Raw genomic sequence first — 26,566 nt, 5'->3', positions numbered from 1 at the left:
TTAGACAGTGGAATGCATTTCACACAATCTGCATCCTTTCTAAGTGTTCACAGCTGCATTGGGCATAGACCTTAACAAATCATATTGGAACTCGATGCTATACAAAAAAGATTTCACTTATCAGTTGTATAAACCTACCTAACAATATAAAGGTGGAATAAATTGGAAACAATCTTGTATGCTCTGCAAAATAATTGTCTACCTGCAGATTCATGACATTTTCTTAAAATGCATATAATATCATGGTCAGGCACTAAATTTGTTTTGCTTGCAAAGTAGTATGGGTATGCAAATATCCCAGTGAATGTTTCACTGCAACATGTTTTAAAGTGCCCTATCAACTAGTATTGGATGCAAGCACAGGAGCTGGGGAAGGCCAGGGTTAAAAGTGCACAGGGGAACACTCTTTGAGGGTGATGACCAAATCAGTAACTTTCAAAAACCAAGTCAGTTGTTTCTCCAGTACAGTGCAGTGTAGAAAATGTGTTTGTTTGCTGAAGGAAAGGAAACTCTAGTAACAGTCTAGAGGACTGCACTTTGTTTCTTTCTATGCTTAGCTGCTGAGGGCTTTACAGTGTAAACATGTGTTTTGTGTTTACAGACTGTAGTATCCCCCTGCATCTTGTTAAACTGATAACAATTAAGTACAGAGGGATTCCTAGTTACAGAAGAAGGCTCTTAAGCTGTTGTACCTCTGAGCATTGATGCTATTAAGCTAGACGGCATGTATATGTGATTTACTTCAACAGGGCTCTATAAGAAAGCTCAGTAAGTCTCTTGTTAAATTTTGTCTAGTCTGTGGTGAGGAAGGGTCGGCAAAATTATGGCTATGTGCGCAGTCATTTTACTTCGTATGTCAGAGTTACAAGTAAGGCTCTGACAAGTATTTGCTTCCTATTTAGAATGAAATTATTTTTCAGGGAGTAAAAAAGTAACTTGCTTTGCCAACACGAAAACGTTAAGCTTGTTAAAAGATCTTCTTTGCCCTTAAAATTAGTCTCGAGATCGGTCAGAAATATTATTAGAGTTCCTTCCTATGCCACTGCTCTGCTGATCACTGATTCGTGGGCAGAAGCCAGGGGTCGGTTCCTATTTGTTTATTGCTTCCTTTTTATTGGGCATATTATTCTGTTTTTAGGGATTAAAAATGGATTGTGTATAAATCTCTAAGCTGTAAGGCTGGGTTTGAGTAACTCACAGGACAAAATAATGTGGATAGTAAGTTGAAGCTAGGGAAATTTGATCATCATATTCCGTGGTGCAATTATTCTGATGCGATTATCATCCTTACACAAATTATGAGGCATGTTCTCATGTGGCCCTTGAATTACTTCATCAAAGTGGCATATGAACTCCTATTGGCATGTTTTCTGACAATTCTTTTAGTTGCCTTGATTCCATCTGCAAATATTGTATCCGGTCTGATTTTTGGTAGCCACATCAGATATGAAAAGCAATATTTGTTTTTTTGTAATACACATCGAGTGTTTTTCTAGTGACATAAAGCACACATTTCCCTCTGCACAGGAGTACTTTTGCTAGCTACTGTGGCACATCTTGAGGTCTAGAACTGGTTAATGAGTTCTCTTTATAATCACATAAAATATATTTTTTAACCTATGTGTTTGAAAAAAGTGTTGTAAAATGCACCTTTTATACAGATTACTAAATAATTGCAGTGGTTTGGAAGGGGCAATTCCTTTCCAAACTTTCTTCGGCGATGGTAGCTCACTAACTACGCATGCTCTCAAAGTGGCTTACATTGTGAGTCAATTGCGCACATGGAAAATAAACTGTGCACGAAAGGCAACCAGTTCCGCACTTAGAGAAAAATAATTAGAGGGAACATTGCTAAGGCGCCCTCTTCCCGAGCTACGAGGGACCATCGTGCACCAGCGGATCTTTGCCAAAGCTCCCTGGTAGACAGACCTATGACAGACTGCAGACCGGAGATGGGAACTGCGGCAGAATCCCAAAGAGAAGCGCCCGGACTGTTGTCCGCCACTGTCGATGACAGCCGTCGCCGACCGAAGCCGCCGTGCTCCTGTTGCCTAAGAACTTTCGATTCACAGATGCGCTCGTCCGCACCGCCGCCCGCCTGATCCCAACGGAGAAGGCCGAGCTGTCGACGGGCCGAGGAGCATTCGCCAGTGGGTTTCCCGTCACCCAAAGACCACAGAGACGCCGACGAGTTGACACCCTTGCTGGGCCACAGTTCTTCAAACTCTTTGAGGTCCTGAGCTATCGACCCCGAGGTGCTCTGCACGCCGCTTCCTTGCAGGACGTTTACGCTTCCCCGTCGATGAGCACCGCTAGGAAAGTAGTTGCCACTGCACCGTCGTAACTCACCCTGTTCTCTGTCGGATGTTCGACGACCCATGACTCATGCCTTAAAGGGAGGGCACTCAAGAAGGGCCGTTGATTCCCCGACAAGGAACGCTACAACACTAGGTACCTTGAGGTTGGAGAACTATTGGAAAGTCTCTTGTGGACAATATATGGACTGGGCTTGTTATATATCTTTATTCTACAGGTTGCCCAGGTGGGGGGATCTCCACACAGAACTGTGTCTAGGTAGCAGGGCCAGTATTCTGCCAATTGTTCTAGCTAACTACTGTCCTCTTATATCGATTGTTGGTTTCCTATTACAAAATGATTTGCGTGACATTTAACTATACAGTTGATGCACTTTAAAGAGATCTCCTAGTAATTGTGGTACCACGTAGAACTGTATATTTGCCATTATAGATAACTGAGTACAAGGTGAGTTATCGTGATATTGTACATAAGCTTGTGTGCGGACATTCCATTGTGGGTGCTTGGGGCCTTGATTGCTCGACCACGTACCAATAATAGAGAATCTTGGCTGGGGTCCTCTGTGCCTCTCCACTGCCATATAGAGAGCAGAAGTACAGACAGCACCCTCTGGTCTTTACAACGACGTTGGCTTCTTGGGGTTGATCCAACCTTCCCTTCAGAGATTCACTTCTGTATTTCAATTGCTTTTCAACTGAGTCACACTGGAAAAAGGCCTTCTTTTATTTGTCCAGCACTGCTATAATATGTTGTGGAAGCATCCATAATTCACTTGATCCAGTGGTCGAAGTGGGCGGGAGCAGTGCTCCTATACTTATTTTAATTAAGTTTTACCGTTCCTATACTTTTATTTTAAAAAGAAACCGTTCCGGAACGGTTTCGTTTTTAAAAAAAAGTGTAGGAAGAAGTTGAAACTTGCACTTTCAGTGCACTGCACAGGACGTTTCCTTAAAGAGCAGGCACATGTTTTTTGGGGGTGTGTGGGGAGAGGTGCAGGCCAGTAGGGAACCTAGATCCACTACTTTTTTTTTGTACACTTCGACCACTGACTTGATCCTATATATATATATATATATATATATATATATATATATATATATATATATATGTTGGCGCTTGCCGCAATCTATTCACTATATAGCTAGCCTCACGATCACTTCATCTGCTTGCGTTACTTTTGAATCGGTACACATATAAAAGGACTTGATATCTTCATTGTTTCTGTAGCATAAGCTTCTTCACCTCGAGCCCGAGATGTCACTTATCCTTAATGCTTTCTTGATGCCTTATAGAATATATCCATGCTATTGTCTCTGCATCTCCTCTGTGCGTCAGTTTAGCTTTGTGTGACGTCATCACCAGTTTGCTCTTTCGTTCATTCGTTCTGCTTCTTCTGGGATTTTGTGCAAATGGCCATCATACTGTCTCGTATGCTGGTATGGCTTCCTCAATGGGAACCTTGCTTCCAGGATTCTTCTTGGTATCGGTATTCTCACTGGTGCCGCACGTGTCTCACACTCTGGTCCCCAACATATAGGCAATATGGGCAAGATGGTTGAGGTGGTGGTACTTAGCTCCTCCTCTACAAGGGGTTGGAGCTGAACATGGCAAGTGACATGTGCCACTGTCAGCTCCAACCCCTACTAAGTGCCTCCTCGGCCCAGCCTTCACCCTGATGGGTGAGGACTGGGCGGGGGACCCACCAGACCTGTAAGTTAACTCCTAACTTTATGTATTTTAATGAAGTTTGCTATAGCAATTTTACTCCCACTCAGACAACTGGTCATGCCTCTCCTTTTGGGCTGCAGGTGGGGGTGGGGGGTTCACAGGGAGGAGGGTAGCGGGTAGGAAATAGGGGGGTGCAGGGTGTGTGTGTGGCGCTAAGTCTTGGAGCTTAGAACCACTGACACAAAGGAATGGCTCGGAAGAGAGTGGAAGAGACACCCGGAGGAGCGAGGGTGTGTCTAGCCTCTCGGCTTTCGTTTTCACAGCTGGCGCGGCTGTTATTGTTATTTTAGAAAGAACCCTGTCAGCAGTGTCCGTGAGAGCGTTCGAGTTTCCAGTGCAGTGTTATTGTGGGGGTCCATATGCTACACCATCCCAGGGGCTTCTACAGAAAGAGCAGGGAAATCTAGCAGTGACGAGGGGCGGAGGGAGTGACGACTGTCTCCGACCATAACTACATTTTGCCGCATGTAATAGATTGCGCTTGCATGTAACAATGACTCTTTTATGCAAAGGTGTCGTTCTTCTTGACTTTCTCATGTAAAAGTGACTGGCACAGTGGCCCTTTATGTTGCACAATTGTGTCGCCTGTTCGTGTGACTCTGTGCACCGGTGTATTTTATTTGTACCCTCATTTGTACCCCAGACATGTTTTTATTTAGTGTGCGTTTGTAACAATGTTAGCAGATATCTGGCAGATATGGCCCAGGCGTTTGTGCTCCTGGGAATTTCATAAAACTTGGCAGCTCTGGCGGGAGAGAGCTGAGTGAATGCTGCGCGTAGGGGGAGGAGAGGGACAGGGGCTGGCTCGGGAAGGGCTGGCTCGGCCGTGTGAGCGCTTGTTGTTGTGCTGCTGCTGCCTTCTGCTGGTGGTTTTGCGGCTTATCTTGTCACGGCCCGCGGCTGCCGCTGCGGACTGTGCTGCCCGTCGGGGGGGTGCTCCCAGTAGCCCAGGGGACTCGGTGCGGGGCTCAGCGTGAGCACGTCCCGGAACCGCGGAACCGTTCATCGTTTCTCTCAGCCCTCTCCCGGCGGCATCCCTGTACCCTGCGGCTGGGGAGAGCAGAAGCCGCGGCGGCGAGACATGCCTTGTGCACCCGCGGAGGGTGGACCCGAGGGCGCCGGAGGCAGCCGACAGCCCGCAGGGGCTGTGGCCGGTGAGTGCGCGTCTGCTGCTGCTCCTTCCTCACTCTACTCGCGCTCCATGCGACCCAGGTCTCTGCATTGTTATTAGCACACACATCCGGCCCTGCTTTGGGTATTCGTCATTATTCAGTGGAAGGCTGTGCCGCCCAAGGAAGCAGATGGCGTATCTCTACGCTGAGCCCGCAGGCACACACATGTACAGGGCAGATGGGCAGCCATGTGCATGGACAGCTCCCTCCCTGAGAGGACGTTTTGAGGTTCCCACACACTCACAAATCCCAAAGAAGCTTCCCAGGGTACCACTGGACCCACAACTGAGCTCCTTGACAACGCTGGCGAGCCATCTGCGTTCGCAACACTTCAGTGTTTCACGCACAGACGCCGTTCCAGCCTCTCCCCACACTGAAATCTTCGACCCATTTTAAGCTGAAATCATGTTATTTATATCTGGTTTCTTTTACGGTAGCCGAATGCTAAGAGACGGTGGCATGGCCGCATGCTGTATTCATTTACTATGATCGAATGTGTGATACGCAGATAGGGGTATCAGATGCTTGTGGTCCGAGAGATGTGGCGTGTCTGCTGCTGGCAAGGCATGTGTGGGGGTCTGAGAGAGCCACGTGTTTTGTTTGCACCTGCGGATCAGTTTATGGGAAGGGGCAACTACACCCCTTGCAAGATAACATGACCTGGGACCAGTTGTTTATCTCGAAAAACGCAACCTAATGGATGCTCCCCAAAACACCTGCGCAACATTGATGCTTCTGCAAGCATCAAACAGGGCACACCGTTTAGGATAAGACCAAGAGTGAGCGGTCGGCTGTGCGTGCTTGCTGAGCACTGGGCGTTGCAGCAGAGTGCGGCCAGACTCGTGCTGTAAGGCACGCAATGATAAATGTCACCACCGTTCATTTCAAATACACGGAATTAATGCAGAGACATTGGACGCTCACAGAGTGTTTTCCTATGGGATCGCGCCATTATAAAGCGCGTCTGTGAATCAGGCCCGAAGCATGCACTTCCGTCTCGGTAATAAATAAAAATAAAGGCGCCATGAAGCTATGCATGGGACTCGCAGGAGCTATTTGTTTCATATGTGGCCTGCCCACGGTGCACGGAGGACATCTTGTAGGAAATGTGATTTCCCCCCACCCCAAAGTATACTTAATCATTTCCATGTTCCGCTGTGAAACACTGAATGCTGTTCAGTTTGAATTCAGAATGATCGTCTTTCTTTCGCCAGACTTGGTATTTTGGTGACAATTGGCCTTGACCTTCGTTTAGTGGGCCATGACTTCTCAGTTGCTTTGGCAAAAAGTGACAAAATTGGGAGTACCATCGCCACTGCTCAGTATGATTGATCAACTGCACAAAGATATATATATATTTATTTATTTATTTATTTGTATTTGGTTTATTGAAAATCTTTACAAAAACACAAAAGAGGAAAAAAAAGGAAAAACACAAATAAAAGAAAATATTTTAAACCTAACCAAATAAAACGTCTACCAGGTACAGAACTTGAAGTGACATACAACTTATAAAACATTGACAGCTATTACATTCTTTTAATATTCCCTGTACCGTTTGCTCGGTACCTTACCATCGTTTTTGCTTTACTTTCATCCTCTATATTAAATGTATTCCAAGATTTTATGAATGCCGCCACAGCCACTGCTTCTGAGGTTCTCACTGCATTCAACAGTCTTTCCCACAAATCTTTCACCTCAAGCTCTCCACGGGACTCCATTAACTTCCTAAAATATACATTTCTTTCTCACTGTAAGGCCACACCTTTCATAAACAAATGCTCAATTGATTCTATCGACCCTTTTCATTCACAGAGTCTACACAATGTTTGTGTTGAATCTATCAGTCCACGCTTTATCAAAATCTCCCTCGTGAGGAACAAATTCCAACAAAGCCTCATAATAACTGTGCGAAAATGACGGCTTGGAAATTGCTTCAAATATGGTGCTATCTCACCTCCAAGCTTGTGCCCATGGGACAAATGACTAAGGGAAAAATAACCATGGAATGTATTGATGGTATTCGTCCAATCCCACTTATAAAGCCCTTTCTTGACCTTCTCCAGGTTATCCCTCAACACTCCGCTGTCGAGGCCTATGTGACGTAACATAGATTCACAATTGACTCTTAGCCTTCCCAGAAACATATCCCCGTTATGCAGTTCCTCCATTCTGAGTTTTAAGGTGAGACTCATGACCATATACAAGTTATCAGTGTTGAGTGATGATATGATTTTTTGATAAAGAGACAGGTTTTGCCATTACACTCAGGCCTTTAAAGAGATGAGGCTCAGCTCGTATCTCATGGTGGGTCCCGGGACACAATTGGGGACCCTCAAAACCTGTCTCCACATTGTACCCTCAATTGTGTAAAGCTATGTATTTAGTTTGTCGATCCATAGCTCTAAGCCGTATGTAAGCTTTGGGACCACCTTCCCTTCATAAAATTCGATTCCAGCTTTAATCGAAAATCTTCAAAATCTTTTATCTACTTGTAATCATTGATTGGTCATAGTCTTGACCTTCATACCAAGAAGGGCTTGTATTTCGTTTCATTTGTGGTTTTGAGGTGAAGTGAAAGCCCCAAAAAAGTTAAGCTTGTTAAGAAATACATGTGCAACTTGGTTTGAGTAGTAGAGGAACATGTACGCGCAAGATCCCTACGGATAAGATCCTGAAACAAGGGTGCGTGCCCGCACCATTGGTATTTAACATATACTAAGCAGATCTACCTGAAAGGCTGAAAACGATAAACACCTGTCCACCTAAAACTGGTGACTGTCGCCTGGCGTGGTTGTCTTGTGCAGACAACATTGTGCTGCCAGATCATACAGTGTCAGGTATACGTTCGATTAACGCTGTATGTAAATATGCTGAAAAAAATGATTTAAGAGTAACCGTAGGAGAGTCCAATTTTATGTATTTTGGACGAAAGAAACTGACTGCACATACAATACATACTTCAACTGGTACGATTGAGTGTACGGAGCATTATTGTTACCTCGACTTGCCTATAGTCACGAAAAGGTGGCTATTGATATGAAGCGGAAGTCTATTATGCTTGGCTGCCTAATTGGCAAGCTGGCCTACAGGTAGGCCCGTTTTAGCATGAAAGGTACATTGATGCGTACAAGCAGATCGTTTGCCCAGCGGAGACATATTGGTACGAATCCATTTACTCGGATGTCAAGAAAGGGGAATGGCTAACGGTGATGAAGGGAAGGCTCTGGAAACTCCTGTTGGGATTGCCTATGCGCGTCCCTATTGCCGCTATAAGACTAGAACCAGGTCTGACCTCATTGATAGGACAGGTCAGATGCAAGAGTGCGCTGGTGTGCATCAACGCTAAGAAATCACCAGCCAGACCCATTCTTGACGTGTTCGATAAAGCTATGGATACCCATATTTTTTGAAAGTGTTCAAGGTTGAGAATGAAATGTTTCTTGAGGAGATAGGATGGACACCAGTATGGCTGAAAGTTTTGTAATTCTTCAGCAGGAACTCAATAAGAAATTCTTGCTGCATGATCACAGCTCGAACTACGATCATTTTGGGGAAATTGAAACATTTGCTCTTCTGAAATTGAAATCATCAATTTCTAAAAATGCAACACTATTTGATGGTGTTCCGGGATCCAGAACTTGGGTCAACTCCCGGCATTAGCAGTTAGAGGGCCACTGTTAAAGATTCCAGAGGTGGCCCGTACATGAGGATTATGTGGCTCAATTGGCCAATTGGAGACCAACCAACACGTAATGACCTCCTGTATAAAAATCAGAGGTGTATATGTGCAGTTCTTGTCAGGATATGTGCATGATGTGGAGGATATAAAGGTGAACGTGTTTTGGAACTATTTCTTGAACACAAGACATTTGGGTGTTAAGATATCTCTGTATAGGGTTTGGAAACAAGTTGAATCTTTCTTAAAAGAAATGGTATAAGACTTAAGTCATTTATTCCGTGAGCATGGGAAAAATGTCTCCCCTTAGATGGTGTTTTGAAATAGAAATAATTATGTGGAAAGCTGTGAAGTTAAGATTTTATTTGGATGCATTTAGAAGATATGTCATTGTGATGTTAATGCCACATTGTATTCTTTTGTAGTTTTATGTGAATGTGTTTTCTTTTTATGGTGATTTTTTGATGTGTTTTAATGATTTGATGGGAAAAGTTCAAACTGAGCTGATCCACATTAAACAAATATTTTGTAATACTGAAAGTAATTAGCATCTGCAGTGGTTGTGAGCCTGAAGTGAACAAAGCAGCAGCGACTGAATGGGCCTCATTACGACACTGGCGGCCGCGGTATGAACGGTGCCGGTAAGGTACCGGCACCGTTCATACCGGGCTGCCACATTACAAGTTTGCTCGTGGGTGGCGGTATGCACGTCTGCTCTGGCCAGACGTCCATACTGGCACCCGCAAGCAGACCTGGATGCTAACAACGGACCAATCATTAACGGGTCCGTTGTTAGCATCCTCCCCATTCCCATTGAGCCCTATAATGGGAATGGGGACGTACCGGGTCCGGGTCCCGAGAATGGGAATTACCGGGCCCGCAAAGGTCAGAATGGTCCGGTAATTCCCTTTTTCGGGACCCGGACCCGAGTTTGGAGGTAGCCATACCGCTAAAAACGGCATGGCTACCTCCAAACTCGTAATGAGGCCCAATGTGTCAGAATGGTGAAATGCCTGAGCTGGCTCCACTGTTATGGCAGTGCGGCAGTTGAGGAAGTGTGGCAGTTGAAGCCTTCCTGGCACCATGGCAGATGGTTCTTTCTGTAGAAGTGCAAGACAGTTTTGAAACATTAGTCTACTGAATATTATTTGAAATTAACTTTTTATAATTTTGTACTGAATTTTCGCTAATTTATCTCCAGGAAAAATCTGTCTTTCGTCTTCTGCACACATGGCCTAGTAGTACGTGAACGGTCATCCAGGAAGGCCAAAGTGCTTTCTCAAAAGAGCCATGGTTTCAAAAAAGCGTTTACATGGCATTTTGGGTCCTTTGCAGACATGTGGTTTTCGGAACTCTGGGCCAGTAAATAGGTCTTGTGGAAGCAACTGATTTTCAGAACACTGGGTCAGGACTCTGTGTTGTGCAAGCATCTGATTTTTGAAACGCTGGCCAGGAATCAGTTGTGTGCAGGCATCTGATATTCAGAACACTGTGCCAGGAATTGCTTTTTGTGCCGGCATCTGATTTCTGGAATGCTGAGCCAGGAATCAACTTTGTCCGGCATCTCATTTTTTAACATTAGGCAAGGAATCGGCCGTGTGCAAGCATCTGATTTTTGGAACCATGGGCCAGTAATCCGTCTTGTGCAGGCATCTGATTTTTGGAACGCTGGTCCATGATTTAGTCTTGTGCAGGCCTCTAATTTCTGGAATGCTGGTCCATGAATTGGTCTTGTGCAGGCATCTGATTTTCAGAACGCTGGACCAAGACTAGTGTAGAGATCTGATTTTTGGAATGCTGGGCCAGGAATCAGTCTTGTGCAGGCCTCTAATTTCTGGAATGCTGATCCATATATAGGTCTTGTGCAGGCACCTGAGTTTTGGAACGCTGGCCCAGGAATCTGCCTTGTGCGGGCATCTGATTTTCTGAACGCAGGACCAAGACTAGTGTAGGAACCTGATTTTTGAAACGCTGGTCCAGGAATCAGTCTTGTGCGGACATCTGATTTTCTGAAGGCTTGGCCTCGAATCGGTCTCATGCCGGATGTGATTTTCAGAAGGCTGGGCCAGAAATCCACCTGTGCAAAGAACAACATCTGGACCCCTACTCTTGCTGTGTGTCTTGTCGAGAATAAGGATAACTGGGCCTCCCACACTCATCAACCAACCTTTCCACTAAAGACAGGTACCGCCATTTTAATATTGCCACTATTGTGGCATCCACATTATGCTTGTTTTGACATCTGTCTCATATTTGGAAGGTATGCAGATTATAGGAATAGGAGATGGCATTCGCTTTTAATGGAGTCGATGGCTTTATTAATGTTGTGTTTTATAATAAATCTAAATTCGAGCATAGTTCATGATACCTGTCCCCCTACAGTTTGTCAGCTTTGGGATGGCTAAGAACTGCCTCCAAAGCAGTGCGTTTCCCGTTAAAGATAACCCCTGCGATGGAATGCAAAAACAGCAGCACAGCATTGGAAAACAGGACGCCTGAGGTCGTACTGGCAGCACGTTCCGCACGTTCACTGTTGAAGTTCACCAGGAGGGCAAGTTTCAGCACTTGCCGGAGACCTGTTACTCTGAATCCATCTTTTGACTTGGCATGCAAAACCTATGTGTGGCAGGACTATGGGAACACATGGGGCATGTGAAATGGGAACACGGCAGGAACTGAGTAGGATGTTGTCCTGTCAGCAGATTAATAAACTTAAGCACAACTTTTACCAGGCATGAACAAATTAGTCTGATATATTGATAACATACGAATGGAATATTGATTGCAATAAATGAACTTCCACTTGCGCTTCCGGGCGCAACTTGCATCACTGTACATAACAGCTTGTGATGCACATGGTGGTCAATGATGCTTCTAGCGCCAGGCCTTTTTGCCCCACAAGAGCCCAGCTTGCCTGTAAAAATAAATAGGACCAGGCCTTTCTACTTAGACAAAGCTTGTTTGCTATTGACTTAGGGCAATGGTCTTCAAACATTTTTGGCCTGGGCCCCCCTGAGCAAAATGTGAGCAGGCTGGACCCCGCAAAAATGTCAGCCAGATAATTTAAAAAAAGAACATAGAAAACAGGAATCCCTAAATATGTTTGATCAAGCATATGACAATCAGGTTTCAGACCAAAACACAGCACACAAACAGCACTCCTGGATCTCAAAATCCAACTTGACAACATCTGTGACTCACGGAAAACTCCCATCCTGCTCCTCCTTGACCTATCAGCAGCATTTGACCTTGTTGATAATGACATCCTTTGCTAACATCTCCTTACCAACTTCCAATTTTCACACCAGGCCTCCCAATGGATTAAATCCTTCCTGAATGAACGCACCTCAAGGGTCTTCACAAACAACTTCACTGCAACCCTATCCCTGTTCCCTGTGGTGTCCCCGAGGGATCCTGCATCTCACCTGCTCTATACAACACCTACACCATGCCGGTCTTTGACCACCTTGACCCACTAGATATCCATACTCCAATTTCGCAGATGACATCTAAGTCTTACCACAATTATCAGGAGATTATGCCCAAGACGTAGCAACTATCAGCCAGACTTACAGTAATATCCAGAACTGGATGGCTACCCATAATCTATTCCAGAGCTCCTTATTTTAGGCGTCGCGCATCGCCTAAGCATCCTGGATCCTCCTTCCCCATCAATGGTAACACCATCCAAGTGTCCAAACATGTTAAGACCCTGGGGGTCTACCTCGACGCAGAGCTCAATGTGGTCCACCACATCAGTGCCCTTGCCTCCACTACCACCTGCACAGACAAACTCATTTCCCTTAACAGGAAATTCATCTCACCCCAAAATTCTCTGTCAATCGCTGAGCTATTATTGGCCGTAAGCTTGATTATTGTAACGTGCTGTTCTCAGGTAACTCTGCAAAAAACCTTGCTAAAGGGCAACTTCTGCAAAACAAGGCCTTGAGATCAGCCCTAGGACTAAAACTCTCAGCCCATGTTACAACATCAAAAAGAGATGCCCACTGGCTCCCTACAAAAGCAAGAATCGAATTCAAAACTCTAACCATCACACACTGCTGCCTGCACAAGAACGCTCCTTATTACCTCACTCCACGCATTTCACCTAAGCTTTCTTCGCCTGCAAACTTATCCTACAGACGCCTCGCTTCAAACTCAAACAGGCAGGGGCCTCCAGCTTTAGCTTCACCACCCCCACTCTGTGGAACTCCCCCCAGATCACATCCAGAACGAACCCTCATACACTGTCTCAAAAAACTCCTAAAAACATGGCTATTTAACAAATATTTATAATTTGTTCTTTGCTCATCATTTGTCTTCACTCTGTAACCACTTACTTTGTACAAGCGCCGTGATACCTTCTGGTGTGGGCGCTATATCAAATGAAATAAAATAAAATAAATAAAATGAAGGTGGGTATCCTGTAGAAAGTCCTATTATGGATGCAAATCCCCTAGCTTGCTCAGCAATCGCCCTCTTTTTATGGTGCTCCTCAAATCGTCAGCATTTTAAATAACACACTAATGTCATGGTTTAATGGCACATGCACAATCCAATATCCAATAGTGTAGAGAGCTACAGTACTGTATGTTGTGGCCATTATACTATATGCTAAATCTGGTCTTCAACATGCAATGAATGTGGTGTGCAATGACAGCCGTATGCAAGTAAATGGTACTATTGCACACAATATTCATTGCATGCTGAAGACCAGATTTGTTTTAGTCTATAGTCTAGACTTCAGTCTAGATTGTAGACAAAAAAAATCACATTTAAATGTTTTTAAAAAAAATTTAAACTGTGGGTGTGCGACCCCTGTACATGAGGCCGCAGCCCCCCAGGGGGTTGCCCCCCACAGTTTGAATAGTGCTGACATAGGATAATAACAGGTGTCACGGTTACCCAAGTCATTGCCACTCAAGTTATGCCTAACTAGTAATGCCAGGCGTCTCATTTTCTGCAGTTTTGCTTTTTTATTTACAAACAAGCAGGGCTCATGTGGAGCAGAAAACAATTATGCAAGAAGGGTATCTAGTCATTGCATCGAATTAAAAAGCATTGAATGCATTTTTTTTTTAAGCAAAGGTGTATTACAATTATAACGGGTTTTGAAGGTTAAAAAAAGAGGGGCTGGAGGGGACCCCGCCATTACCCCATTACAAAAAAGTTTATAAAAATGCATTTGATGCTTTTTTTTAGATGCATTTTTTTCGATGGCAAGGCATTCAATGCTTTTTAATTCGATGCAATGACTATAAACCATACAGAAGCCTACTTGCCCACTCTGCCCCAGTTGCTGACACTAGCTATTTCATGCCATATTGTCTGAATACGCTTTAATACAACAAGCAAAAGTGCACCATTTCATCCATATGGAGCTCATATTGGAGTCCAGGATAATTCGTTGGCAGTGGCCTCTTACATTTACACCTTTAAACAGGTCCCCGCCATCGAATTTTCCTCATTTGCAAGGTGGAGAGTAAAATGAGGGTGTAAAAATGCAGCGTATGTGCATTTAGAATGCCCTTTTGCACTCTGCCATGCAAATGAAGTACACGCTGCCTGACGTAGATGCATGGCAGGCAGAGTTTACAATATGGATTTCTATGGCGTCCACTTGCTTTTTTTTTGATGGTGCAAAAAGCAGGCGGACTCCGTAGAAATCCCCAGCATTTCTGCCAACCTGAAAATGCATGCTGGTGCAATTACAGGAGCATTTGCACGACATGAAGGAGGCGGCACAATCGTACGTTACGATCTGCCATTCCTCCTACGCCGTGCAAATGTATGAAAATAGGGCATAATGTAAACGAAATGCGTCAAAGGCGTTTACTTATTTTGCTTATGTTACGCCCCATCCAATATGAGCTAAAATGTGTCTTCTGGTTAACGTTTCCTAGCGACATCTCAATAAAGTTATCCAGCTCATGTGTACACAGTTTACTAGAAGAGTGATAGCACACATGGTTGTCAGGTGTAGCCTTTGTGTAACCCTGCACCGGTGCAGTGCAGGCTACAGGGAGGTCTAATTAAATTGAAGTACTGAAAATGATAATCTTTTTTAAAACAATATTTTCAAGATGTGTCTCCTGACCTCTGAGGAGCAGAAACCAACAGAAAAGCAAGTTATTGCGGCGTACGTCATTAAGTCGCACACAAGTATGGGGATTGGAAAGTGCTCTCATGTTCATACTCTTTTCCTAGATACGTCTTCTGTTTGTTACAAGAGTTTGCACCCTGCGGCTCTCTAAACTTGGTGCCGCCACAATAAACTGCAGAAGTGCAAATATTTATTTTTGTAATGCATTTTCTTCCCTGTTGCAAAAACGACACTGCACCAGTGCAAAGCTGCTGTAATATGCAGCCAGGGTTTTTGGTCTATGACTCCCATGATTCCTCACCATTAGCTGTGCTGGCTAAAGCTGATGGGAATTGTAGGCCACAGCATCTTCAAAGTATCCTTATTCAAATAAGCTTTCAGCTACTAATAAGCGCATAAACCTCTCTGCTAGCTTTTGATTTGCTGTCAAGTTCTTTGCTTCCCCAGTCCCATTGAGCCCTATGGGGCAAGAATGGGAATGGGGAAGGGGCAATGTTCAATGGGGAATTACCGCCCCGCCAACCATGGAATGGGGTGGCAATTCCCCATTGAACATTGAGGGACTCGTTACGATACCGGCACCAACCATGGTGCTAATAGCGCCATGGTTTAGCGCCAGTATCGTAATGAGGGCCCAGATGTCAGAGGACTGCAGGGTGGAACAGGTAAAGGTCCAAAACGAGCAATAGGAGTGGACAAATAAAGCAACGAAAAGAAATGAAGTACTTTTTGAAGGTAGCTAGCAAAACAAAAGGAAGGAACGGACAGCGAGCAGAGAGAGAGCGGATTCCGAGTAGGAGCCACAAGGGAGGAGCGAGCAACCAGAAAGAGGAAGGCTGGATCCGAAGTGGAGAGAGCAAGGAAACCAACTAGCGTCTTACCCGACTAGACAGAGGGTTGCAATGCGTTGGTTCTCTGCTGCTTTCTTGTGTTTATAGAAACGCGGGTGCCACCTTGGGAATGACTAGGCCTGCAACATGGATTACGAGGATAACGTAACAGCAGCACAGAATGCAGCCATTTCCATCTTCTCCACACAGAGCACCGTCGCGTCATGACAGTATGACCCTTCTTTCTCTGGGTACTTGGTCCAGGTTTCCAAGGAAACGGTAGATGGAAACGTCATAACAGATGGTCGGCAGAGATATGTAAGATGGTTCTCAAGAAATAAACCAAAAATTCCTGCCAACCAGATGTATATCTCTGTTGATCGTTAATTGGACAAAACTGTATTAAGTATTAGAACATGAATATTCTTACATATTTTAACCAACATTGGGCCTCATTACGAGTTTGGAGTTAGCCATGCCGTTCTTAGCGGCATGGCTACCCCCAAACCGGGTACCAGGTCCGGGTTCCAGGAATAGGGAATTACCGGGCCATTCCGACCTTGGAGGGCCCGGTAATTCCCTTTCCCAGGACCCGGTACATCCCCATTCCCATTTGAGCCCCCATAGGGAAACCACAGCCTTTTTGCCACGATATTTTGTGTCCACAGCCATTTTTGCCGCGATTTTAACACATGGAACCGTGGAGGCAAGGAAGTGACATACAGGTTATAGACGCCAGGGGGTAGAGCTGAGGCTTGATGTAGCACGCCTGTGCGTGATGAAAAGAGGGATGAGAACTAAGACACAAACAGCATACCAGCTGTGGATCTACCCTGCAACGCCTTGAAACCTATAAAACAGGAAACCGGAGCACGGAATACCCAGCGTTGTGTTCCGAACAATGCACCCTATCTTGTGGCAACATTTATATGGTTTTCATGGACAGCTTGTGTCGATGGTCCGTGATAGGCCCTCGCAGAGGGTGCTGTCTCACCATACTAGGTGGCAGTTGTCATAGTCATGGTGACCAGGACTCAATGCGTGCAGGCAGTTTTGAAGCTTTCAGTAAGCTTCGAAGTTGAAATGCGGTAAATGAAGAATTGTGAAACCGGGAACAGCAATGTCTGCATACGTCCCCGTGCTCGTAGTAAGCCCAACTGGGGGGTGAAGGCTGATGTATAAATGTGGTATGCTATTGCACGTTTCAGACAAATTTGCCCAACTACAGGAGTGTGCTTCCACACGTGTGGCGAACGTTTAGTATGTGCGTGTGGAAAATTCAAAGCGCACCAGGTGGGGACCCCCATGTGGCCGGATTTGCGGCTAATAATCCGGGGGCATGTTGTGCATGGGTGGGGCAGGACTGAATTAGATGTGCTGCCCCTTTGTATGTGGCGTGGACCACTGATTCATGGCTGACTGTTGTTCGGTTCATGTGTGATGTATGACCCAACACGTTGGTTCATGTGCTTAGGTTGTAAGGGGGTGGTGACTCATATGCATTTTTGATGAGTTCTAGCACCTAAAATATATACAGGACCCCGGTGATCTGAAGTCAGCTGTCAGTACAGGGGCATGTTGCATATAGGTGGCAGGATTAAAGTGAGTCTGCTCCTCCTCTGTGTGCGGCCTGATCTGTCGGGCGGAGGGCTGCTGATTCGCCTGTGGCCTCCTAATAGGGCTAATAGGGATGCAGGGGGGCCTTTTAATACGCATGGGCCATTGACCCAAGGGGAAGGGAGAAACGTTTGGTTGTGTGAATGCAGAAAGGTCAGCAAATAACCCTTCCTTGCTGCAGAGCTTTCCTTGTAGAGGAAGGGACGTTCTTCCCCCCAGTAGCCACAGCGCCTGTCTATGGGTACAGACCAGACACAGAGGCCACAGGTAGGTAAGCCCTACATTGCGGGAAAAGAGTATACCAAGATATCGTTGAGTTAGACAATCACTGTATGGAGGAACAGGTCAGAGAATATTCGGTCGATGAATCTTTGAAAAACTGCGGGGGCATTAACAAGACCAAAGGGCATCACCCGATACTCAAAGTGCCCATAAGGAGTTCTGAACGTGGTCTTCCATTCAACATCCTTCCTAATGCGCAATAGGTGATAAACCCAGCGTAGATCAATTTTCGTGAAAACCTTGGCTCCTTGAACTGCCTCAAGAATGTCCGTCCTTTATAAGGGGCATTGGGTATATGTCACGGAGGGTCAACCTATTGAGACCCCTATAATCGCAGCACCTTGGTGTCCTTTCTAGGGATAAAAAAAAGAGCCCCAGCGGGTTATCAAGAATAAGACCGTTTCCAGGTTGGTGCTGAGATAGCTGCGTAGGGCCTCCTTTTCGGGGATGGATAAGGTGTACAGCAGCCCAAAAGGAACAATGTAGAAGGTATGGGCTTGCAATTTGCAACCGCAGCAGCAGCCTTGTGCCTGAAGCAATTCTTGGAACAAAATTAGGTGGCAAATTAAACAGAGTTGGCTGACCAGTCGATGAAAGGGTTATGTTTTCTTAACCACACGATCCCCAATATGATAGGGAAATGAGCTGCTTGGATGAAATCAAACTGAATGGTCTCAGTATGATCTTTGACTCCCATAGTGAGATGTATGCAGCACTTGTTAATCGGTCCGGAAACTAATGGTCTTCCATCAACCCCTTGCACGGGTTGAGATTCTGTCTTCACAGAGAAAGGGATCTTTTTCTCCTTCGCCCACAAGGTGTCTTTTCTTTCTGGAGATTAACTCTGCCAAAGACGCAGGCCGGGCGACTCTTTCTTATTCGTCCTTAATGTCTTTGTGGAGTCCTCTCAAAAAGATGGTGTGTTGCACAGTCTCGGGCCAGCCTGCTTCAGCTGCAGTCTTCTAACGTAGGCCAGTACATCTGTAGCACCTTGTTTTATATCCATCAATGACTATATGATATGATATGATATGATATGATATGATATGATATGATATGATATGATATGGCATTTATAACGCGCCTATACACAAGTGTTTCAAGGCGCGACCACGCAAGGGAGGGGGAACAGTGGGAAGACAAGGACAACGATCCTACTAGGCCAGGTGAGCGAACGGAAAGAGGAAGGCTGGATCAGAAACAGACAGAGCAAGGAAACCAACTAGTATCTTACCCGACTAGATGGAGGGTTGCAACACGCCGGTCCTCTGCGGCTTTCTTGTGTTTATAGAAACGCGGGTGTCATCTTGGGAATGACTAGACCTGCAACACACGTTACGAGGCTAATGTAATGGCACCAGAGAAGGCAGCCATTAGCATCTTCTGCACATGTGCACCATCGCGTCATGACACAGGGCCCCTAATGGCGATGACTTTTCACAAACAATTAGCATTAGTGACAGTCCGTTAACACGTCAACAGGGACTCCTTGGCTTACACAAGTGGTATTCAAACTTTTTTACGCTGAGCCCCCATATTGAATACAAAATATTGTTATCGAGCCCCCCCCCCTTGAATACAAATATTATTGCTGGGCCCCCCAGATGCCATATCTGCTTATATTTTCTAATGAAAGCAGTCACTTCATCTGCTTTTTGAAGAGCCTCTCACCCACTCCTGCGCCCTCTCCCCCTGCCATCCTTTGGGCCCCCTAGGCGGGCCAGCCCCACGGTTTCAAGACTACTGGCTTACACTGTTTTTATTCCTGGTAAGGAAAACAGAAAAGGATGCAGACAGTGGGCAGTGCCAGGAAAACCATCCCTTTGTTTCACTGCATTTCCTCATTGAATCCGTGTCAATAAGGGTGCTATTACCACCACCCACTGCCTCATTTCTGTGCACCACTTTTCTCCTAAAGAAGCAAAGGGAATAACAGAACTAGAACTTGAATGACCTGCACTTTCAGCTTGTGATGAGGGAAGATAGCTCATGAGTTGAGCGCACGCCTCCGACATTGGGCTAGCCTGCACATGACAAGCTCGAACCATGTGGCAGCACTCCCTGAATCGACCCTTTAGCCTTCTGAATTTGCTAAACTGAATTAGGACGGCCATTGCAGTGCTTAGAAGCATAGCTAATCCGGCTTGAAACGACACATAACGCACAAAAATCTATTGTCATTATGGTCGGCAGTGTCTGAAAAAGTGAAACGTGTGCCATTGATTACATTGCTTCTACGGGGATGACAAGTGTGACAGCATGGCCGATTTATGTGAGGTTTTAAAATATGCCTTGCGTGCGCAAGTCCTTTGCAGTGCAGCGCGATGAAGCCCACCCTATGGAGTTAGTTTTCATATCGGAGTAACGTGAAAAGCATGTGTAAAACATGCCTAAAAACCATGACACATTGTTTTTGCGTTCTACCAGAGTTTCATTCATTTGTATGGTGGAGCGTAGGTGTGGAGTGAAATCACTGGGCCGCCTCTCCCATACTCTCTGTCATACAAATCTACCTGCATTCTGATGTTGTTGTTGGCGATAATGCATCGGCTTCCTATAGAATCCGCCTGCTTTTTACACCTGCTACAAGCAGGCGGCACTGATAAATGCTGCCTACTACGCGTAAAAAGCAAGCAACGTCAACACGTTTTGCAATACGAAGAACAAAGAGGAGTAAACGTTATGTTGCATGTTTTTACACCTTTGTGCACATTCGAGTGCAAATGCAAAAATGACAGGGAGCGGACATTTTTGCACGCAAGTTCCTTGACCGCTAGTGTGATTTTAAACCCCTTGGTGAATAAGAGAACACCTCTTTCCCACGCTGCTCTGAGAGGATGGGCGTGGAGCCTGCAGGGGAAACACTGCTGACTCTGCATGTCGGCTTCCCAGGACTAGGGAAATGTCACACCGCAGCAACCCTCTGCATGCTTGATTTCAGTGCCGGCCTCTGCCGCTTTTTCAAGTCAATTTCCCCACTTGCCGGGGTCGGTGGGCGGCTGTGGGGTGGTGGTCGTGGGGGAGGTTAGCATGTTGAGCCCAACGCCTGTCTAGGTGCGCAAACTCGTTTGTAATCATGCAGTTGGCAAACTTAGCCAGGCAAAGGGGCAGCGCTGCTTCATGCAGCTGTCGTTGGTTATGCATCTGCTTCCCACAGTGTTGGCTGTGATTATTAAAATTATTATGATTGTATTTATAGAGCGTGGGCCTAGCTTCCAGAAGCAACAGAGTGCTTTACAGAGGTATACAATAGTACAGATGCACAACGGAGCGCCTTTGCGACGTAACAACAGAACAGATATTCAGCAGGGGTGGAATACTGAGGGGCACAGAGGAGGGGTACAGCTGTACTGGGTGGCGGAGAGGAGAGGGGTGGACAGGGCCTAGTGAATCAGGTGGCGTGAGGGGCGATGTGATGGTCTAGGTGTTGAGGCAGAGAGATTCCCTGAAGAGGTGGGTGTGAGTTATTTTCTGCATTGTAGGGGCGTGGGGACGAGTCTGGCGCTGATGGGGAGGGGATTCCATAGTCTTGGGGCGTAGGCATAGAAGACTTGTTTTCTGTTCCTTTCCTTTTTGCAGCAGCGGATTTCAAGTCTGCACGTGTCCTGGCTTCTGGTGGTGCGCTGTCTGCCGGAGATGCTAAAGTTCTGCGCAAGGTAGCTGGGTGACTTGAGGGCGACTGCTGATTCGAATGTGGAATCATGAGGGTGAAAACCTGAATGATATATAGGCGAAGGATGGCCCCAAATTATAGTATGAAATACCACAAATGTATGATATGTTTATATCGTTTTTATGATAGATATTTAGGGGCTTCGTAACCCAATAATGTAATTTTTCTGTGTGTATAAAGGATAATATTGTTTTTCTGTTTTCATTTTGAAAATAAAGTCAAGTAATTATAATGTAGCAAAAGATAATGAATTGAAAAAATACAAGATTACAACTTTGTAAAACTAATATTATACATGCTCATAAAAAAATTAGTCCACATGCCTCAATCCCTAATAAAATACCTCAACATCAAAAATGGCTACACTAACCAAAATGGTGGTATTTATCCATGGGTGCAATGAGTGCAAAGCGTGTGGAATGCCTTCCCTGAATTATACTCCATATTTCACTGGGGAAGTTGCACCACCAACCCCCCACATAGTTGTATGTTGAAGATGTTTGTCCACCTCCATCAGATACTCTCCACTTGAGCCTCACTGCACTGTGTTCTGGGCATATCCTGAGGACCATGCCTTGCAGTGACTTTCTCTAGACATAGCCTTTGGCGATGCTGGGTAGACTGACACTTCCTGCGCTACCCACTAGTCTTGGGCTATGGCCATGTCTCAGGCACACTAACACTCCCTGCGTCTCCTGCCGGACATGCATCTATGCCTTTCGCAGTGGTCGATGATGTCCACTGGGCATGGCCACACACAGCCATGATGTAGGGTTGTCCAATTCCAGGCCCAAAGGGCCGGATCCATGCCGGGTATTCAGGACACCCCTGATTAATATTAATGATATAAATGTCCACACAATGATTCTAAATGTATGCAAATATTTCCTCATGAATACTGATGAGGGATATCCTGAAAACCTGTCAGGATTCCGACCCTTGAGGCCTGAAGTGATCAGTGGACATGTTCCCAGGCAAACAGACACAGGTGAGAAGATTACTGTGCCTCAGTTTGGCCGACACCATTGCACTACGCATGCCAATGAAAGTGCATGGCTGCAGCAGGCAGTTCAGGCATAGTCACACCTGGCAAGGCAAGGAGTGTCACTTAACCCTGGAATGACCCTGCGTGCACAAAGGGAAGTGCAGGCATGACTGCAGTTGGCTGTGCAAGGAGATGAGTGGCACATGCATGGCGATAGGGTATGCTGTGAGGTCACAGCAGGGAGTTACTATGCACAAGGCACAGTCACAGGCCATGTCAAGTAGGAACTGCGTAGTGATCAATAGGCTGTGATCGCTCAATTATCATTGGTAGCCACACTTCCGAAAGCCTCGCTATGGGGCAGTGACTGCCCCTTACCTCGTACATGTGAACACTACACTATGGCATGTTCACAGAAAACAGTACATGACACGCTTCAGAGGTTTTGTGTAAAATGATTCCCCTTCCAGCAACAAAGCCCAACATAAGCAATGCCCTGCCCAACACAGTTCACAGGCATTAACCTTAAGTCAAGCATAGAGTTCCCACAGGTGACACTCAAACGATGTTCAGAAGCAAGCACTAATTTCCCTGCCCGGCCCCACATTTCAGATGTCTGTGGCCACCCACAAGGTGCAAGAACAAAAACTGTGTGCCAAAGGTACACACTGTTTCACAACTGTGAAGGTAATCCCGTAAAGATATCCATTCAGCTATCTTTACAGAAGATGCTCACTGCTAAGCAGGCAAATGGGATCTCTGCTGGGTTTATCATGTGTCCTTGCTGACATTCTGCTGCACGTTCAGTACCACCAGGAGAACCAACTGCAAAGTATGTCAATGCATAACTGTGATGTTTATAAGTAATCTTTACATTTATTATATTTTAAATACAAGGTAGGACTTTTACTGTGTAACAGTACTTCAAACGACAACAGGGCATCTATGTGTATACCCTACAATCTCAAAAGGTTGCTATGTATTGTACAGTCCAACTGTACGGAGTTAACAAACATTTTAAATTACCTTAAACGCAAGCTGGCTTGGCCCATAGCCTAAACCGCACCCACAAAGGTAATATTGTGCTGGAACCCCCAATCCATTGCTCAGTTTTACTCATGGAGTGTTGGGTATTTTGAACAATTGCACAAAAAGCAATGATGTAAACAGTATGTAACACTTCATTTGTTGTAAAAGGTGCCCGCATTGTGCAGCTGCGAGGAATGCTGTTGCTTCCCACACATGAATGTTACTCCACTGTAAGAATGCACAGTCAAAGATTCCAAGAAACCTCTCCAACTGTCTTCACTCTACTGAGGTGTTTATGCCCAGGCAGAGTTTACACACTTCACTTGTGATTTTGCCATAGTTTAATGGCGTTCCAGCTCAAGGGATTGGAGATACATTGGCTGCAGTAGCTAACTTGCCTTATCCCCATTTTGCCCCTGTGAACACCAGCGCTTTAACCATGAGAAGGGGGTTGAGTACTTTTTATTCAATATCTTTATAAGATGTGCCTGTACCACTTGCACGTATTGCATATTTAAACTTGCCTTTTGGTTGATGCCTCCAGCTTGAAACTGGGGCCTGATTATTTTGGCTGGAGGCATCAACCGGGGAACAAATTATATCTGGATATGATTTTCCCCCATTATGAAAATGCCATGTATCTGCGATTCCGAATGGGGACTCTCCCGGTGGCTTCCTTCACCCAAAGTTGGCTACCAACCAGCACAAGCAAATGCCCCCTATGTGGTGAGGGAAATGAGACAGTCATGCATTTTCTGTTGCTCTGTGGTGGGACTCTGAAGTTGAGGAAAATGTATTTGAAGCCGTTATTGAGAGAGGCAGGGGTCTGACATTTGGAAGATGCCATGAAACTCCTGGGTCAGTGTAAAGATTTGCAGACCCATTACATACATAGAGCATGGTTTCTTAGGGCACAAGTCCAAGAATTACAGAGAAGCCCAGAACCAGACATTTGTTAATGGTAGATGAGGCTGTGGGCTGTAGACTCTCCTCATCCTGATATGTTACTATACACATTTGAATTTATAATATAAAGCACTAGCACTTTGTAACAATGATTTCATCTTTGTTATGCTGGATTTTAATGCTTTGCCAGGACATGTTAATTCTGATATGCTGATTTGATCATGTTTTATCTTGGTTTTACTTTGAATGTATTCTCTTTTTATCGTTTGTACACTTTTATGGTTGATTAACCAAAATAAACTTTATGATGATGATGATATGTAAACATTACCATTTGACAAGACCGTATGTAGAAATGTAGTTATGTTGCAGTAATATTACAGACCAGTCTAGGTGCTTCAGGCAATTTGTGAGAGAAACCAGATATAAGCATTGAAACCACAATTCCTCGTTCCAACCTTCTCTCACTTGTGTCCAGTTGGCAGACAGCTTATGTTCTTATCGCTTACACTAAAAGATTGTTTTCAGACCTAACTGAAAGTAGACAATTAGCTGCAACAATTACCTCTAGTGCACTCAACTGTAGAACACACTGCCTTCGCCAAATCTTGGGCAGCAGAGATCAACTAACATAACATAGAAGATGACAGGCTTTAATTAATAGTGAGGAATCAATACATTTCTACTCTCTGCAACCTTTAAAATGTCCTTATAATGTTATGGAGCCAAAATGGGGGGTGCACGGGTTGTAATTTGAACAAAGCGGACAGAGTTTGTTGAAGGGGCAGAATCTGGTGAAAGTGCAGAATCTGCAGGTGTAATGTTGGGGGGTGCATACACTTATTTGGGCCTAGTGCAGCAGCAAGCCTAAATATTCCACTGTTTTGTATTTGTATTTTATTGTTTATATAGCGCTTTACTCCAAAGCGCTTTACAGTTTAACAACAAGTTAAAGTTCTCTCATGATAGTCTCTTTGGGTCCTATCATGCCCATACTTTCCTCCATTTTCCTTGCCTTCCTCTCTAGTCCTCTCTAGTAATCATTTTCTCCAGCATCTCTTCCATCAACTTCTCTCTGTCTTCCTCTAGCACTTTCACTACCTTTTAGGTCCCAGCTGGTACCCCTCACATCTTTCTCTGAGATGGGTCCCTTTGTTATTCTTTAACTGACAATCCCTCTCTTTCTCACTAGTTCCTTTAGTTCCTAGAAGCCCCCCTTCTGTTCAACTCTCTCTTGCTTCCTTCCCAGTTGGTAGCCCATGGCACTCTCTCCAAGGTGGTACCCTTCTTCTCCAATTACTTACTTTCTTGTCAAAAATCATTAATAACTTCCCACTGTACTACAATCTCACTTTTCAACTAAACATCTTCCCTACTCACATTCTGCTGTGCTTTCTTCCTGTGATGGAGCATCCCTTTTTGAACAAGGTCTACCAGGGCCTGCTGCTCATCCCTGTCCATCTCTCACCAGGTCTGTCTTCCTTCATCCAAGTCTCATCACATGGGTCTTCCAGGATATGCCATCCTCCAAGCTCTTCCCTGGACTTACAAAGGCTGCTTGAGCTGGATGCATATATCTGGTGGCTGTTCTTCCCCTTGGGTGGGCTCGACTGTGTTAGGCTGCACCTGTGTGCTGTGGGTTGTGATATTCTGCCATTGGCCCGTGTGACTGGGGTTAGGTGGTTGCTCATGGGGCTGGCCTAAAGCTATCTAAGAGTCAGCAACCATTTTGGATTTTGTACTCACTTCTGCTGCACAGGATACTTCATCCCCATCTCTTGAGATCTCTTTGGTGGCTGCCTGCTGCTCTATGTGCATTTGTGCATTCAGCATGTGTATTCTTCCTAAAGAAACATTTGAGTAAGCCCGGGGAAGTGAAAGTCATAATATTTCATCCCTTGCAACACTTGTCTGGAGAGAGAGCACAATGCTTGATACATTTAAACATTGGCAGTGTTCGTTCTTTTTCCCTCGGAAGAGGGGGAAACTGATACAAAATATTTGTGTGAACTTTCAGTATGGTTTTCCACTACAAAGAGGGTGGCTGATGCATACAAAGTAACAGTTGCATTGTCTGGTATTCTGTGCTTTCCCTTCTGTCATTTAAAGGACACCTGTCTATTTTCAATTCTCAGAGACCGGGCCTTCACATGGCTAGCTTTAATCCCTTTCACACCTCTGTGCCAGGTGTTTTCTGACCCTGGATACTCAGCGGCTCGTCAGTCGAGCCGAGTAATGCTACACTG

At 45.2% G+C, this 26,566-nt stretch overlaps 1 protein-coding gene across 3 annotated transcripts in view; it reads left to right on the top strand.

The window, feature by feature from the left end:
- The first annotated feature begins 4,831 nt into the window (after nucleotides 1-4,831).
- Nucleotides 4,832-26,566, top strand: part of NCOA7 (nuclear receptor coactivator 7) — a 1,232,944-nt gene continuing 1,211,209 nt past the window's right edge. For all 3 annotated transcript variants that reach the window (XM_069607511.1, XM_069607508.1, XM_069607509.1), the window contains exon 1: nucleotides 4,832-5,198. The gene's annotated coding sequence lies outside the window, so the exon portion shown is untranslated. The remainder of the gene's footprint in view (nucleotides 5,199-26,566) is intronic.

Source organism: Ambystoma mexicanum, chromosome 4q (assembly GCF_040938575.1).
Source record: "Ambystoma mexicanum isolate Mex_15411 chromosome 4q, UKY_AmexF1_1, whole genome shotgun sequence".
NCBI lineage: Eukaryota > Metazoa > Chordata > Amphibia > Caudata > Ambystomatidae > Ambystoma > Ambystoma mexicanum.
The sequence above is the reverse complement of the archived record's forward strand: the minus strand, read 5'-3'. Positions and strand labels throughout refer to the sequence as shown.